This window comes from Pseudophryne corroboree, chromosome 12, assembly GCF_028390025.1.
Source record: "Pseudophryne corroboree isolate aPseCor3 chromosome 12, aPseCor3.hap2, whole genome shotgun sequence".
Taxonomy (NCBI): Eukaryota; Metazoa; Chordata; class Amphibia; order Anura; family Myobatrachidae; genus Pseudophryne; species Pseudophryne corroboree.
In genome coordinates this window covers 17,985,863-18,004,016 of record NC_086455.1, presented here as the reverse complement: position 1 = coordinate 18,004,016, position 18,154 = coordinate 17,985,863, and the positions used below count along the sequence as shown (strand labels likewise).

Here is an 18,154-nt window from a genome sequence, read left to right as displayed (position 1 = left end):
GTCAGCTGATTAAAGGGTGGATAGAAATCTAGAACAATGCCAGGCAATCCACATTACGGGGGGAATGCAATAAATAGGGTGTGAGAATCTGAGATTTTGTGAGTTCTGGCGTGTGTGTTTTTTTTTTTTTTCTCCTCTTACGCCCTAGAGGATGCTGGGGTCCATATTAGTACCATGGGGTATAGGTGGGTCCACTAGGAGCCATTGGAACGTTAAGAGTTTGGGCTGGCTCCTCCCTCTATGCCCCTCTTACCAGACTCCGTTTAGAAAATGTGCCCGGAGGAGCCGGTCACAGCTAGGGGAGCGCTACAGCGTTTATGCATTGTATGTGTATGCATCGTGCAATGATGTAAAAGGACACATCTGTAGGTGGCCCCCAGACAGCTGGAGCCACGTATTACTTGCTCGTGCCAACAACAAAACTAGGGAGGCCTCTGAGCCTTCATTTGGGGTTCTGACAATTGTGTGCCTCTGTTATACGATGCATTCCTCTGTCACTGCGTTGAATACATTGAGGGATTTGCTGCCATGTTCTAAGACTGGGTCCACAGTGGTCGATATATTGTACTGTGTGGGTGTTGTTCCTCAGACCCCTCACTGTGCCCACTTGTACAGAACACCTCCAATGAGTCAATGGGACCAAGTACAAACCAATACATTACTCTGAAGATGGAAAGTCCCGTTACATAATTACGTGGCTATTTCACAGGCCTGTAAGCTGTAGATGAATCACCTGACCCATGACATCACAATGGCATTGGGCACAGCTTAGTTGCTGTGATTTTCCAACCACAGGTTTGCGGGAGCTGAACGGAAATAGCACTGCCATCCATATGGCTCGCAGAAAGCAGCGTCCGCGTACAATGACACGTCGAAGAAAGTTAATTGCATTCAAAAGAACAAAAGGTAGTTCCCAACACTTCCATTGTCATTGGTGCATTTCTGCTCCCAATATTTCAATGAGATGAAGTGGGCACAGACCCCTCAAATCTACATAACCAGTGACAGTTGGGAGGAGTGCTGCTTTGAAAAGACTTGTATTGCAGGGAATTAGCCTGACCTTCAGAAGCTGTGTTGATCTCCATTGGCGCATTAACGGCAGGAGAACATGGGTGCAGTGCCCCACCATCACTACCTTGTGCCGGCGGCACCTTCTTCCATGTGACACCATGCACAGATGATAACAGTGCCAGAGTCTGCTAATACCTGTCTGCTTCATATGAAGATGTACCCTGGCAGGTGGTGCCATCGACAAATAAGGGGTGATCTTCTGTAGGCACACTGTGGGGGTCTATTCTTGATGTGAGGCAGGGAGCCCCCTCGACCTAAGGGTCTGTGTGCACCCGTTATAGATACCCCCTGAGTAGGGCTGTCCTCTAAAAGATGCTGAGCACATGCATAATTGGGATGTACATCCCCCCCCCCCCCCCCCCAAATCATAAGTCAGTATGCCAACTAACCGGGACTATTCCCACTCTGTGTGTTATCGTCCCCCAGCATTCTGCTCCCTTGGATCCTGGTGTCTGTCACACATACCCAACCTGTATCATTGTGCAAATCAATTACTATTGTGCTGTAATATTTTTGCATACTGTACTTTTTAGTAATGCAAAATGCCTACATGATAGGTGGGGTGGGGATTAAAAGTTCGTCACGGTCTAGATAGACAATCAATGGGTCGACACCAGATGAGCCACAATCAATAGGTCAACAAAGAAAAGGTCATTTTCTCTGACGTCCTAGTGGATGCTGGGACTCCGTAAGGACCATGGGGATATAGCGGCTCCACAGGAGACGGGGCACAAAATAAAAGCTTAAGGATCAGGTGGTGTGCACTGGCTCCTCCCCCTATGACCCTCCTCCAAGCCTCAGTTAGATTTTTGTGCCCGGCCGAGAAGGGTGCAATCTAGGTGGCTCTCCTGAGCTGCTTAGAATAAAAGTTTAGTTAGGTTTTTTTTATTTTCAGTGAGTCCTGCTGGCAACAGGCTCACTGCATCGTGGGACTAAGGGGAGAAGAAACGGACTCACCTGAGTGCAGAGTGGATCGGGTTTCTTAGGCTACTGGACACTAGCTCCAGAGGGACGATCACAGGTTCAGCCTGGATGGGTCACCGGAGCCGCGCCGCCGTCCCCCTTACAGAGCCAGAAGAGACGAAGAGGTCCGGTGAAATCGGCGGCAGAAGACATCCTATCTTTAGACTAAGGTAGCGCACAGCACCGCAGCTGTGCGCCATTGCTCTCAGCACACTTCACACTCCGGTCACTGAGGGTGCAGGGCGCTGGGGGGGGGAGCGCCCTGAGACGCAATATAACAGAATACCTTAGGTGGCAAAACAGAATACATCACATATAGCTCCTGGGCTATATGGATGTATTTTAATCCCCTGCCATTTTACACAAAAAAGCGGGAGATAAGGACGTCGTGAAGGGGCGGAGCCTATCTCCTCAGCACACAAGCGCCATTTTCCCTCACAGCTCCGCTGGAAGGACGGCTCCCTGACTCTCCCCTGCAGTCCTGCTTCAGAATCAGGGTAAAAAAGAGAAGGGGGGGCATTGTTGGCAGCAAATAACAATAATTAACAGCAGCTATAAGGGAATAACACTTATATAAGGTTATCCCTGTATATATATATAGCGCTGGGTGTGTGCTGGCAGACTCTCCCTCTGTCTCTCCAAAGGGCTAAGTGGGGTCCTGTCCTCTATCAGAGCATTCCCGGTGTGTGTGTGCTGTGTGTCGGTACGCGTGTGTCGACATGTATGAGGAGGAAAATTATGTGGAGGCGGAGCAGTTGCCTGCGTTGGTGATGTCACCCCCTAGGGAGTCGACACCTGACTGGATGATTGTATTTAAACAATTAAGTGATAATGTCAGCAATTTGCAAAAAACTGTTGACGACATGAGACAGCCGGCAAATCAGTTAGTGCCTGTCCAGGCGTCTCAGACACCGTCAGGGGCGCTAAAACGCCCGTTACCTCAGTGGGTCGACACAGACCCTGACACAGATACTGAGTCTAGTGTCGACGGTGACGAGACAAACGTAATGTCCAGTAGGGCCACACGTTACATGATCACGGCAATGAAAGAGGCATTGAACCTTTCTGACACTACAAGTACCACAAAGAAGGGTATTATGTGGGGTGAGAAAAAACTACCAATATTTTTTCCTGAGTCAGAGGAAATAAATGAGGTGTGTGAAAAAGCGTGGGTTTCTCCCGATTAAAAAACAGCTAATTTCTAAAAAATTATTAGCATTATATCCTTTCCCGCCAGAGGTTAGGGCGCGTTGGGAAACACCCCCTAGGGTAGATAAGGCGCTCACACGTTTATCTAAACAAGTAGCGTTACCGTCTCCTGATACGGCTACCCTCAAAGAACCAGCTGATAGAAGGCTGGAAAATATCCTAAAAAGTATATATACACACATACTGGTGTTATACTGCGACCAGCAATCGCCTCAGCCTGGATGTGCAGTGCTGGAGTCGCATGGTCGGATTCCCTGACTGAGAATATTGATACCCTGGATAGGGACAATATTTTGTTAACTATAGAACATTTAAAGGATGCATTATTATATATGCGTGATGCACAGAGGGATATTTGCACCCTGGCATCAAGAGTAAGTGCTATGTCCATCTCTGCCAGAAGAGCGTTGTGGACGCGACAGTGGTCAGGGGATGCGGATTCCAAACGGCACATGGAAGTATTGCCGTATAAAGGGGAGGAGTTATTTGGGGCTGGTCTATCGGACCTGGTGGCCACGGCAACGGCTGGAAAATCCACCTTTTTACCCCAGGTCACTCCACATCAGCAGAAAAAGACACCGTCTTTTCAATCTCAGTCCTTTCGTTCCCATAAGTACAAGCGAGCAAAAGGCCACTCCTTTCTGCCCCGGGGCAGAGGAAGAGGAAAAAGACTGCACCATGCAGCCGCTTCCCAAGAGCAGAAGCCCTCCCCTGCTTCTGCCAAGTCTTCAGCATGACGCTGGGGCTTTACAAGCAGACTCAGATATGGTGGGGGCCCGTCTCAAAAATTTCAACGCGCAGTGGGCTCACTCGCAAGTGGATCCCTGGATTCTACAGGTAGTATCGCAGGGGTACAAACTGGAATTCGAGGCGTTTCCCCCTCATCGTTTCCTGAAGTCTGCTTTACCAAAGTCTCCCTCCGACAGGGAGGCAGTTCTAGAAGCCATTCACAAGCTGTATTCCCAGCAGGTGATAATCAAGGTACCCCTCCTGCAACAAGGAAAGGGGTATTATTCCACGCTGTTTGTGGTACCGAAGCCGGACGGCTCGGTGAGACCAATTTTAAATCTGAAATCCTTGAACACTTACATAAAAAGGTTCAAATTCAAAATGGAGTCACTCAGAGCAGTGATAGCGAACCTGGAAGAAGGGGACTATATGGTGTCTCTGGACATCAAAGATGCTTATCTCCACGTCCCGATATACCCTTCTCACCAAGGGTACCTCAGGTTTGTAGTACAAAACTGTCATTATCAGTTTCAGACGCTGCCGTTTGGATTGTCCACGGCACCTCGGGTCTTTACCAAGGTAATGGCTGAAATGATGATTCTTCTACGAAGAAAAGGCATTTCAATTATCCCTTACTTGGACGATCTCCTGATAAGGGCAAGATCCAGGGAACAGTTAGAAGTCGGAGTAGCACTATCTCAGGTAGTGTTACGTCAGCACGGGTGGATTCTAAATATTCCAAAATCGCAGCGGATTCCAACGACACGTCTACTGTTCCTAGGAATGATTCTGGACACAGTCCAGAAGAAGGTGTTTCTCCCGGAGGAGAAGGCCAGGGAGTTATCCGAGCTAGTCAGGAACCTCCTAAAACCAGGACAGGTCTCAGTGCATCAGTGCACGAGGGTCCTGGGGAAAATGGTGGCTTCTTACGAAGCGATTCCATTCGGAAGATTCCATGCAAGACCATTTCAGTGGGATCTACTGGACAAATGGTCCGGATCGCATCTGCAGATGCATCAGCGGATAACCCTGTCGCCAAGGACAAGGGTGTCTCTCCTGTGGTGGCTGCAGAGTGCTCATCTACTAGAGGGCCGCAGATTTGGCATTCAGGATTGGATCCTGGTAACCACGGATGCCAGCCTGAGAGGCTGGGGAGCAGTCACACAGGGAAGGAATTTCCAGGGCCTGTGGTCAAGCTTGGAAACGTCTCTTCATATAAACATTCTGGAACTAAGGGCCATTTACAATGCCCTAAGTCAAGCAAAACCTCTGCTTCAGGGTCAGGCGGTGTTGATCCAATCGGACAACATCACGTCAGTCGCCCACGTAAACAGACAGGGCGGCACGAGAAGCAGGAGGGCAATGGCAGAAGCTGCAAGGATTCTTCGCTGGGCGGAAAATCATGTGATAGCACTGTCAGCAGTATTCATTCCGGGAGTGGACAACTGGGAAGCAGACTTCCTCAGCAGACACGACCTTCACCCGGGAGAGTGGGGACTTCACCCAGAAGTCTTCCACCTGATTGTAAACCGTTGGGAAAAACCAAAGGTGGACATGATGGCGTCACGTCTAAACAAAAAACTGGACAGATATTGCGCCAGGTCAAGGGACCCTCAGGCAATAGCAGTGGACGCTCTGGTAACGCCGTGGGTGTACCAGTCAGTGTATGTGTTCCCTCCTCTGCCTCTCATACCAAAAGTACTGAGAATCATAAGAAGGAGAGGAGTAAGAACTATACTCGTGGTTCCGGATTGGCCAAGACGGACTTGGTACCCGGAACTTCAAGAGATGCTCACGGACGAACCGTGGCCTCTACCTCTAAGAAAGGACCTGCTACTGCAGGGGCCTTGTATGTTCCAAGACTTACCGCGGCTGCGTTTGACGGCATGGCGGTTGAACGCCGGATCCTGAGGGAAAAAGGCATTCCAGAAGAAGTCATCCCTACTCTGGTCAAAGCCAGGAAGGACGTAACCGCAAAACATTATCACCGCATTTGGCGTAAATATGTTGCGTGGTGTGAGGCCAAGAAGGCCCCTACAGAGGAATTTCAACTGGGTCGTTTCCTTCATTTCCTGCAAACAGGACTGTCTATGGGCCTAAAATTAGGGTCCATTAAGGTTCAAATTTCGGCCCTGTCGATTTTCTTCCAGAAAGAACTGGCTTCAGTACCTGAAGTTCAGACATTTGTAAAAGGGGTGCTGCACATACAGCCTCCTTTTGTGCCTCCAGTGGCACCTTGGGATCTCAATGTGGTGTTGAGTTTTCTAAAGTCACATTGGTTTGAACCACTTTCCACTGTGGACTTAAAATATCTCACACGGAAGGTGTCGATGCTGTTAGCCTTGGCTTCAGCCAGGCGTGTGTCAGAATTGGCGGCTTTATCATATAAAAGCCCTTACTTGATATTTCATTCTGACAGGGCGGAATTGAGGACTCGTCCTCAATTTCTACCTAAGGTGGTTTCTGCATTTCACATGAACCAACCTATTGTGGTACCTGCGGCTACCAGGGACTTAGAGGACTCTAAGTTGCTTGACGTTGTCAGGGCCTTGAAAATATATGTTTCCAGGACGGCTGGAGTCAGAAAATCTGACTCGCTGTTTATCCTGTATGCACCCAACAAGCTGGGTGCTCCTGCTTCTAAGCAGACGATTGCTCGTTGGATTTGTAGTACAATTCAGCTTGCACATTCTGTGGCAGGATTGCCACAGCCAAAATCAGTAAAAGCCCATTCCACAAGGAAGGTGGGCTCATCTTGGGCGGCTGCCCGAGGGGTCTCGGCTTTACAACTTTGCCGAGCAGCTACTTGGTCAGGGGCAAACACGTTTGCTAAATTCTACAAATTTGATACCCTGGCTGAGGAGGACCTGGAGTTCTCTCATTCGGTGCTGCAGAGTCATCCGCAGTCTCCCGCCCGTTTGGGAGCTTTGGTATAATCCCCATGGTCCTTACGGAGTCCCAGCATCCACTAGGACGTCAGAGAAAATAAGATTTTACTTACCGATAAATCTATTTCTCGTAGTCCGTAGTGGATGCTGGGCGCCCATCCCTAGTGCGGATTGTCTGCAATACTTGTATATAGTTATTGTTACAAAAATTCGGGTTATTATTGTTGTGAGCCATCTTTTCAGAGGCTCCTTTGCGTTTATCATACTGTTAACTGGGTTCAGATCACAAGTTGTACGGTGTGATTGGTGTGGCTGGTATGAGTCTTACCCGGGATTCAATATCCTTCCTTATTATGTACGCTCGTCCGGGCACAGTATCCTAACTGAGGCTTGGAGGAGGGTCATAGGGGGAGGAGCCAGTGCACACCACCTGATCCTTAAGCTTTTATTTTGTGCCCTGTCTCCTGTGGAGCCGCTATATCCCCATGGTCCTTACGGAGTCCCAGCATCCACTATGGACTACGAGAAATAAATTTATCGGTAAGTAAAATCTTATTTTTTTATTTTATTTTTTGTTAGTTTAATACTAAACTTTCCCATTGTGCCTAACCCTACCTTCCTCAGCCTAACTAACCCTCCGCCAAGTCAGGGCCATCTTAACGGTTGGGATCAGTGGTCCGCTGCCCAAGCTTCTACGATTCTAGGGGCCTTCGAGCAGGGGAGGTATGGGCTGGGGGCATTTACCCCCTGGGCCAGTGCCTCCGGAGCGTCTTGGGAGGGAGTATGCGCGGCACTGCAGGAGGTGTAATTATTTTTTTTATTTATTTGCATGAATGGGTGGCTAGCATTGCATTGCATAGCATAGCATAGCATAGCAGTGCATTGCTTTATCCAGGGCTTACTGTCAACTTAACCATCCCCTCTTGCCGCGTATCCTAACCCTTCCCCAAGTACCTAATTCTAAAACAATGCGTCAGCCTCTTTTTATGTCAACAATTTGCAAGTCAACTATTTAACCGTCAACCATCTGGTTTCGACCTTTTGACTATTTACGGTCTATTTTCCATTTTGGTTATCAATAGCTGGCGCAGTGACAGTATAGCCTGTCCGTTCACTTTGAGTCGGTGACAATTATTGGGGCCTTGTGTGTCTTAAAAAAAATATACTAATAATAATATACTATAAAATAACCAACAAAAACAAAATAGATTTTACCTCTTAAATGGGTTGTGTAAATCACATTAAGTAAAAACTGTATGCTATGTCAATTATGTGTTCTAAATAAGGTGTCTTCCCCTCCCCCACCTTCCACTCTTAGTGAGCGGCAACCATTATTATTACCACTACAGAAGGCTGGGATAGCTGAGAATCACCCGCTGCAGCATCTCAAGACACCCTCATCTCGCCCCAGTAATAGTCTGTAAGTCATCTGGTTACAATCTCTGATCAGCCAGACGGTTAGGATGGAAACGGAGCTACATACATATGTCATCTTCGGGACAAAGGCAGAAGGAGATTTGCAAAACCATCAATAAAAATTGCAGGTTGATTTCTGGTATTTTGCTTGTGCAGACGTCATCAATGAAGGATGCTGGGGTACGAGGGTATTAGGGTATGAAATACAGGTTGAGTATCCCATATCCAAATATTCCGAAATACAGACTTTTTTGAGTGAGAGTGAGATAGTGAAACCTTTGTTGTTTGATGGCTCAATGTACACAAACTTTGTTTATTACACAAAGTTATTAAAAATATTGTATTAAATGACCCCCAGGCTGTGTGTATAAGGTGTATATGAAACAAATTAATTGTGTGAATATACACACACTTTGTTTAATGCACAAAGTAATAAAAAAAATTATGGCTATAATGACCTTCAAGCTGTGTGTATAAGGTGTTTATGAAACATATATGCATTCTGTGCTTAGATTTAGGTCCCATCACCATGATATCTCATTATGGTATGCAATTATTCCAAAATACGGAAAAATCCGATATCCAAAATACCTCTGGTCCCAAGCAATTTGGATAAGGGATACTCAACCTGTATTATCATTGGGATAACTTCAAATAAACCTATATCCCCATCGGCAATACCCAAAGCACAGCCTGATACCACAGCCCTAGCGGCTCACATGCACTGAGTACAAAGGGGGTTATTCAGAGATGGACACAGACACTGCGTTTGCATGCAGCGACCGCGTTCATGGGCTCTGTGCACTGGCTGTAGTGCATGTGTGTGACCCTTCACCATGCGGACGCATCCCGGAAGGATGCGTCCGCAAGGTGATTGTCAGTGGCGGCAGTCTGGGAAGGGAGGGGGGTTCGGGGCATCGATACAGCGTGTGGTGGGCATGGTCCGGACATCGCAGGCGTGTCCAAACAGTTTCTGGGGTGTCTGCGTGATGTCACACGCAGCCACTCTAAGAAAAGAAAATGGCGCAAGCAGGGGTCGTCCTCTAATCGGTGCGTTCGCAATTATTGTGGGGCGGCACCACTACATTCCAGGTGTAAGAGACCGCTATTATCAGCATTAGTCATAAACATATATAGCTAGAGGTAACGGATGTACAGTATATAAATATGAATAGTTATTACGACTGCGTCCAGGCATACAGGCCTTTTTAAAAGATTTTATCCCACAACACAATTTTCACTTTTGTTGCTGCAGACTCTGAACTTGGGATGAATTAACAATAATAATAATTTCTCTATCGTCCTAAGTGGATGCTGGGGTTCCTGAAAGGACCATGGGGAATAGCGGCTCCGCAGGAGACAGGGCACAAAAAAGTAAAGCTTTACTAGGTCAGGTGGTGTGCACTGGCTCCTCCCCCTATGACCCTCCTCCAGACTCCAGTTAGATTTTGTGCCCGAACGAGAAGGGTGCAATCTAGGTGGCTCTCCTAAAGAGCTGCTTAGAGAAAGTTTAGTTTAGGTTTTTTTCTTTACAGTGAGTCCTGCTGGCAACAGGATCACTGCAACGTGGGACTTAGGGGGAAAGTAGTAAACTCACCTGCATGCAGAGTGGATTTGCTGCTTGGCTACTGGACACCATTAGCTCCAGAGGGATCGAACACAGGCCCAGCCGTGGAGTCCGGTCCCGGAGCCGCGCCGCCGACCCCCTTGCAGATGCTGAAGCGTGAAGAGGTCCGGAAACCGGCGGCTGAAGACTCCTCAGTCTTCATAAGGTAGCGCACAGCACTGCAGCTGTGCGCCATTTTCCTCTCAGCACACTTCACTGGGCAGTCACTGAGGGTGCAGAGCGCTGGGGGGGGGCGCTCTGAGAGGCAAATATAAACCTTATACAAGGCTAAAAATACCTCACATATAGCCCATAGGGGCTATATGGAGATATTTAACCCCTGCCTGACTGGAAAAATAGCGGGAGAAGAACCCGCCGAAAAAGGGGCGGGGCCTATCTCCTCAGCACACGGCGCCATTTTCTGTCACAGCTCCGCTGGTCAGAACGGCTCCCAGGTCTCTCCCCTGCACTGCACTACAGAAACAGGGTAAAACAGAGAGGGGGGGCACATTAATGGCTATATATATATATATTAAAGCAGCTATAAGGGAGCACTTAATATAAGGATATCCCTTGTTTATATAGCGCTTTGTGGTGTGTGCTGGCAGACTCTCCCTCTGTCTCCCCAAAAGGGCTAGTGGGTCCTGTCTTCATTAGAGCATTCCCTGTGAGTTTGCGGTGTGTGTCGGTACGTGGTGTCGACATGTATGAGGACGATATTGGTGTGGAGGCGGAGCAATTGCCAAATATGCAGATGTCACCCCCCAGGGGGTCGACACCAGAATGGATGCCTTTATTTGTGGAATTACGTGATGGTTTATCTTCCCTTAAACAGTCAGTTGAGGACATGAGGCGGCCGGACAATCAATTAATGCCTGTCCAGGCGCCTCAAACACCGTCAGGGGCTGTAAAACGCCCTTTGCCTCAGTCGGTCGACACAGACCCAGACACGGGCACTGATTCCAGTGACGACGGTAGAAATTCAAACGTATTTTCCAGTAGGGCCACACGTTATATGATTTTGGCAATGAAGGAGACGTTACATTTAGCTGATACTACAGATACCGTAAAACAGGGTATTATGTATGGTGTGAAAAAACTACAAACAGTTTTTCCTGAATCAGAAGAATTAAATGACGTGTGTGATGAAGCGTGGGTTGCTCCTGATAAAAAGTTGATAATTTCAAAAAAGTTATTGGCATTATACCCTTTCCCGCCAGAGGTTAGGGCGCGCTGGGAAACACCCCCTAAGGTGGACAAGGCGCTCACACGCTTATCCAAACAAGTGGCGTTACCCTCTCCTGAGACGGCCGCACTTAAGGATCCATCAGATAGAAAGATGGAAGTTATTCAAAAGAATATATACACACATGCAGGTGTTATACTACGACCAGCTATAGCAACTGCCTGGATGTGCAGTGCTGGAGTAGTTTGGTCAGAATCCCTGATTGAAAATATTGATACCCTAGATAGGGACAATGTTTTACTGTCGTTAGAACAAATAAAGGATGCATTTATCTATATGCGTGATGCACAGAGGGATATTTGCACACTGGCATCTCGGGTGAGTGCTATGTCCATTTCAGCCAGAAGAGCCTTATGGACACGACAGTGGACAGGCGATGCGGATTCAAAACGTCACATGGAGGTTTTGCCGTATAAAGGGGAGGAGTTATTTGGAGTTGGTCTATCAGACTTGGTGGCCACGGCTACTGCCGGGAAATCCACTTTTTTACCTCAAGTCACTCCCCAACAGAGAAAGGCACCGACCTTTCAACCGCAGCCTTTTCGCTCCTACAAAAATAAGAGAGCAAAGGGCTTGTCGTACCTGCCACGAGGCAGAGGAAGAGGGAAGAGACACCAACAGGCAGCTCCTTCCCAGGAACAGAAGCCCTCCCCGGCTCCTGCAAAAACCTCAGCATGACGCTGGGGCCTCTCAAGCGGACTCGGGGACAGTGGGGGGCCGTCTCAAAAATTACAGCGCGCAGTGGGCTCACTCGCAGGTAGACCCCTGGATCCTGCAGATAATATCTCAGGGGTACAGGTTGGAATTAGAGACGGATCCTCCTCATCGTTTCCTGAAGTCTGCCTTACCAACCGTCTCTTCCGAAAGGGAGAGGGTGTTGGAAGCCATTCACAAGCTGTACGCTCAGCAGGTGATAGTCAAAGTACCCCTATTACAACAAGGAAAGGGGTATTATTCCACTCTATTTGTGGTACCGAAGCCGGATGGCTCGGTAAGGCCTATTCTAAATCTGAAGTCCTTGAACCTCTACATAAAAAAGTTCAAGTTCAAGATGGAGTCACTCAGAGCAGTGAGAGCGAACCTGGAAGAAGGGGACTTTATGGTATCCTTGGACATCAAGGATGCGTATCTACACGTTCCGATTTACCCCGCACACCAGGGGTACCTCAGGTTCATTGTTCAAAACTGTCACTATCAGTTTCAGACGCTGCCGTTCGGATTGTCCACGGCGCCTCGGGTCTTTACCAAGGTAATGGCCGAGATGATGATTCTTCTTCGAAGAAAAGGCGTATTAGTTATCCCATACTTGGACGATCTCCTAATAAGGGCAAGGTCCAGAGAACAGCTGGAGACAGCTTTAGCACTATCTCAAGAGGTGCTAAGATAACACGGGTGGATTCTGAATATTCCAAAATCCCATTTAATCCCGACAACTCGTCTGCTGTTCCTAGGAATGATTCTGGACACGGTTCAGAAAAAGGTTTTCCTTCCAGAGGAAAAAGCCAAGGAGTTATCCGATCTGGTCAGGAACCTCCTAAAACCAGGAAAAGTGTCAGTACATCAATGCACAAGAGTCCTGGGAAAAATGGTGGCTTCTTACGAAGCAATTCCATTCGGCAGATTCCATGCAAGAATATTCCAAAGGGATCTGTTGGACAAATGGTCAGGGTCGCATCTGCAGATGCACCTGCGAATAACCCTGTCACCAAAGACAAGGGTGTCACTTCTGTGGTGGTTGCAGAAGGCTCACCTATTAGAAGGCCGCAGATTCGGCATTCAGGATTGGATCCTGGTGACCACGGACGCCAGCCTGAGAGGCTGGGGAGCAGTCACACAAGGAAGAAACTTCCAGGGAGTATGGACGAGTCTGGAAAAGTCTCTTCACATAAACATTCTGGAACTAAGAGCAATCTACAATGCTCTAAGCCAGGCGGAACTTCTCCTGCAAGGAAAGCCGGTGTTGATTCAGTCGGACAACATCACGGCTGTCGCCCATGTAAACAGGCAGGGCGGCACAAGAAGCAGGAGTGCAATGGCAGAAGCTGCCAAGATTCTTCGCTGGGCGGAGAATCACGTGATAGCACTGTCAGCAGTGTTCATCCCGGGCGTGGACAACTGGGAAGCAGACTTCCTCAGCAGACACGATCTTCATCCGGGAGAGTGGGGTCTACATCCAGAAGTCTTCAACATGTTAATAGACCGTTGGGAAAGACCAATTGTAGACATGATGGCGTCTCGCCTCAACAAGAAACTGGACAAATATTGCGCCAGGTCAAGAGATCCACAGGCAATAGCTGTGGACGCACTGGTAACTCCTTGGGTGTACCAGTCAGTGTATGTGTTTCCTCCTCTGCCGCTCATACCAAAGGTATTGAAGATCATACGGCAAAGAAGAGTAAGGACAATACTAGTGGTTCCGGATTGGCCGAGAAGGACTTGGTATCCGGAACTTCAAGAGATGCTCACGGACGAACCGTGGCCTCTACCTCTGAGAAGGGACCTGCTACAGCAGGGTCCCTGTCTTTTTCAAGACTTACCGCGGCTGCGTTTGACGGCATGGCGGTTGAACGCCAGATCCTAAAAGGGAAAGGCATTCCAGAAGAAGTCATTCCTACCTTGATTAAGGCACGGAAGGAAGTCACCGTGAAACATTATCACCGCATTTGGCGAAAATATGTAGCGTGGTGCGAGGATCGGAGGGTTCCGACGGAGGAATTCCAACTGGGTCGTTTCCTACATTTCCTGCAATCAGGATTATCTATGGGTCTCAAATTGGGATCCATTAAGGTTCAAATTTCGGCCCTGTCAATATTCTTCCAAAAAGAATTGGCCTCTGTCCCTGAGGTCCAGACTTTTGTCAAGGGAGTACTGCATATACAGCCTCCTGTGGTGCCTCCGGTGGCACCGTGGGATCTAAATGTAGTTTTAGATTTCCTCAAATCCCATTGGTTTGAACCATTGAAAAAGGTGGATTTGAAATATCTCACATTGAAAGTGACTATGTTACTAGCCCTGGCCTCTGCCAGGAGAGTATCTGAATTGGCGGCTTTATCTTATAAAAGTCCTTATCTAATCTTCCATTCGGATAGGGCAGAACTGCGGACTCGTCCGCATTTTCTCCCTAAAGTGGTATCAGCATTTCATCTGAACCAACCTATTGTGGTGCCGGCGGCCACTAGCGACTTGGAGGACTCCAAGTTGTTGGACGTTGTCAGAGCCTTAAAAATATACATTGCAAGGACGGCTGGAGTCAGAAAATCTGACTCGCTGTTTATATTGTATGCACCCAACAAGTTGGGCGCACCTGCTTCTAAGCAGTCGATTGCTCGTTGGATTTGTAACACAATTCAACTTGCACATTCTGTGGCAGGCCTGCCACAGCCTAAAACTGTAAAAGCCCACTCCACAAGGAAGGTGGGCTCATCTTGGGCGGCTGCCCGAGGGGTCTCGGCATTACAACTCTGCCGAGCAGCTACGTGGTCGGGGGAGAACACGTTTGTAAAATTTTACAAATTTGATACCCTGGCAAAGGAGGACCTGGAGTTCTCTCATTCGGTGCTGCAGAGTCATCCGCACTCTCCCGCCCGTTTGGGAGCTTTGGTATAATCCCCATGGTCCTTTCAGGAACCCCAGCATCCACTTAGGACGATAGAGAAAATAAGAATTTACTTACCGATAATTCTATTTCTCGGAGTCCGTAGTGGATGCTGGGCGCCCATCCCAAGTGCGGATTATCTGCAATACTTGTACATAGTTATTGTTAACTAATTCGGGTTATTGTTAAGGAGCCATCTTTAAGAGGCCCTTTCTGTTGTCATACTGTTAACTGGGTTTAGATCACAAGTTGTACGGTGTGATTGGTGTGGCTGGTATGAGTCTTACCCGGGATTCAAAATGCCTCCCTTATTGTGTATGCTCGTCCGGGCACAGTACCTAACTGGAGTCTGGAGGAGGGTCATAGGGGGAGGAGCCAGTGCACACCACCTGACCTAGTAAAGCTTTACTTTTTTGTGCCCTGTCTCCTGCGGAGCCGCTATTCCCCATGGTCCTTTCAGGAACCCCAGCATCCACTACGGACTCCGAGAAATAGAATTATCGGTAAGTAAATTCTTATTTTTTTTTATATAGCGCTCTTTCTCCAACAGGACTCAAGGCGCTTTACAGACATCAAAAACAATGCACATAATACAGTGGATCTAAGTCATACAGCAATAGATAAGCAACACAGACATAAAAGAAAACCTTGATCACACAGAAAGCATAATGCAGGATTGGTGTAGGCATTTTGGGTAATAACTACCAAGGGTTGTGTATTCCACCCTCACAAGGTACCAGGTGTGCGGCAGTGCGGCAGCCATCTTGGGCGCACAGCGTAGGATTACCCAGAGTGGAATAGTCCATCCCCTAGAAGACATGACACAAAATGGGGGTGATTTCAGAGTCCTAAAGTGCGGAGTAGGGTTCCAACAAAACCACCAGGTCCGTGTATTTTTCATCCCATCAACATGTGTACCATATGGGGCAGCCATGTTGGGCACACTACGAAGGTTACACTGTGGGAGGTGAGCCATACAAGGGCCCAGTGCATATATGGGAAAACTGATGCTTTTGTAGTAGTATGATGTACCCTGTATGTAGGGCGCAATGGCAGCGTGTGCAATCAGTGGAGGTAAACCTTACAGGAAAAGCACACGGTGGGGTGGAAGAGAGGGAAAAAAAATGGGGGAAAAACAATTGTAGGTAACCAGTGGCAGAAGGAAAATTGGGTTAACATTATTTTGATAAGGTCATAGTACGGGTGGGTATGAGAATGTGGGGGCACACTCAGGAGCATTGGGGAAGTCCCTGCTGAGCCTGGTGCAGTGCCCCCACAGTTCCCTGCTCATCTTGAGGGTTAAGCCCAGGGGCAGACTTGATGTTCTCAGCCAGAGAGGTGGTAAGCCTGGTCCTGGAGTTCTCATGGTAGAGGTGAGGAGAGGCCACATAATGATCCTGAGTTTTGTGGTTGTAGCGCAGTACTTCTGGTACTTGTAGTGTAATAGCAATGATTTCACATACATTCAAACAATTCCACAAATAACTATAAGCAGAAGACAAAAATGGTCACATTTCACTGACAATGACCCAAAAATATCACATCAGACGGCTGCAAATTTCTTATCTAATATCTTCATATCAGCATTGAGAATATCAATTGGTAGCCCCTTCTCAGTCCTGGATGGTCCTTTTGGCCTGGTCATGTTCCTGGAGGTAGGAAGTAGCACCTCATCCTGTGCCTTGAGAGCCACAGGGACAAAATGCCTCATAACCCCTTACTGCCAGAGTCATATGTGCAGGATACGGTCAACATCTCAGCACTGAGCCGCCGTGGCAAAGACAGGTTGTAGCAGGAAATCGTGAGCAACTATGTATGCAAAAATGGTGCATTGCTCACCTGTCGGAGGCTTTGCTGCAGATGTAGTCGCACAGTCTTAGTCTGGTACACAATCAGGCACGTGATACACAAGAGAAAATAGGTAAAGTCCAGGAAACAATCCAGAGTTCCATACACTGCATACAAGAATTAGCCACCGGTTATGTGCAAAGCCAACTCCAGATAAACAAGACCAAATCGGTACCCGGGTAACAGGGGTCCTGTGAGAAAGCTAGGTGGGTCCTGTGAGAAAGCCAGGTAGGTGGTACACCGATAATCTAAAAGATTGGCAGATAGAAGGGTAGTCAACAGACAGATCCACAGGTCAAACACAGGGATCGTAAGACAGTTTCAGGATACTCTCCGGGAACGGTACTTAATCACCTAGCACATAGTGCCAGATGAGTTCACTCTGTATCGCGTTTAAGAGTCCGGACAGGTGTCTTCACTGTACACACTGCACAATAGTGAAACGTGCTAGGGGCTGCTGTTCCAGCCCCAGGAGACAGCATCAGACACCCAAATCCCATGATGTCTGGTCAACTTCTAAAAAGAACAACTTATTTTAATGGAACATGCCGGTACCGCAGACAATAGCGCATTGCGACACAAAGGGCCTGATTCAAAGGTAGATGCAGACGCGGCTGCGTATATTGGCGGTCGCCTACCTGCGACTTTCTGCAAATGTTGCTACAAAATCCTTCCCTGGAGTACATCCATACGTCTGAATGTGCAAGGGCTGAGATACCCGCTTTGAACATCTATAAACGCTGTAATACCGCCTGGTGCGTCTTTATCAGTCACACCATCCGTCCCATGCTAGGTCCAGATTCTCCATCACAGTATGGCCTCCAAAGTGAACGATTGAGCAAGTTTCCGTCGACTCTGCCTGATGTTTTAAAGGGGCAATCATTTAAAAGGCAAAACTGGGTTGGCCCTTTTAAACATTGGTCAGACTTGCCAGGAACTCGCTGATGCAGTGGCGTCACAAGCCGGGTATGGGGGGTGCGGTCCTCAGGAGGGTGACACCAAAGTGCCGGCTCTTCTGCAGTGACAGGACCCGGGTGCTGCAGTGTGATATTCTCATGCAGCACCCGGCTCCTGTCACACATGAAGAGGCAGCACTGCACTCAGCCCAGTCTCCGGGGGCAGCCATCATCTCGGGGGATGCTGGACACGCCCCCGGAGTGAAAAATCGGAGATCCTGTGAGGCCACGCCTCCTTTTGTCAGGTCACACCCCCTTTTCGGGGGAGATAGTGCAGAGTGCGCACCATGTGTCACCACACCTGGTGACGCATCTGGCTGATACATGCATCACGCATTCTATTATATTTATCACAGGGTATATAATGGGCATTGGCAGTTTTACGTGTAGGCGGGTGCCGCACCACCCCGTCAGCACCATCGAAATTGCGTAAGCCTGCCGGCACCCGCCCCCGAAAACATTTTTTTTTTCCTGAATTTTTGTCTCTTTGTTCCGGCATCACACAATAAAGGAAAAAACAGACGCTTGACACTCGGCATGTGCAGTGTGCAGGCTCCCCAAAATGACTATATGTGTATAAATAATAATATATACACTATATTGCACGCCCCGAAAAATGCTCAGGGC

The 18,154-nt window shown here is 48.2% G+C and overlaps 1 long non-coding RNA gene across 1 annotated transcript; it reads left to right on the top strand.

The window, feature by feature from the left end:
• The first annotated feature begins 758 nt into the window (after positions 1–758).
• LOC134981215 (uncharacterized) lies at positions 759–8,409 on the top strand. Its single transcript, XR_010190525.1, has 2 exons — positions 759–906; positions 8,179–8,409. It is a non-coding gene; the product is annotated as an uncharacterized LOC134981215 (long non-coding RNA).
• Positions 8,410–18,154: the final 9,745 nt, after the last annotated feature.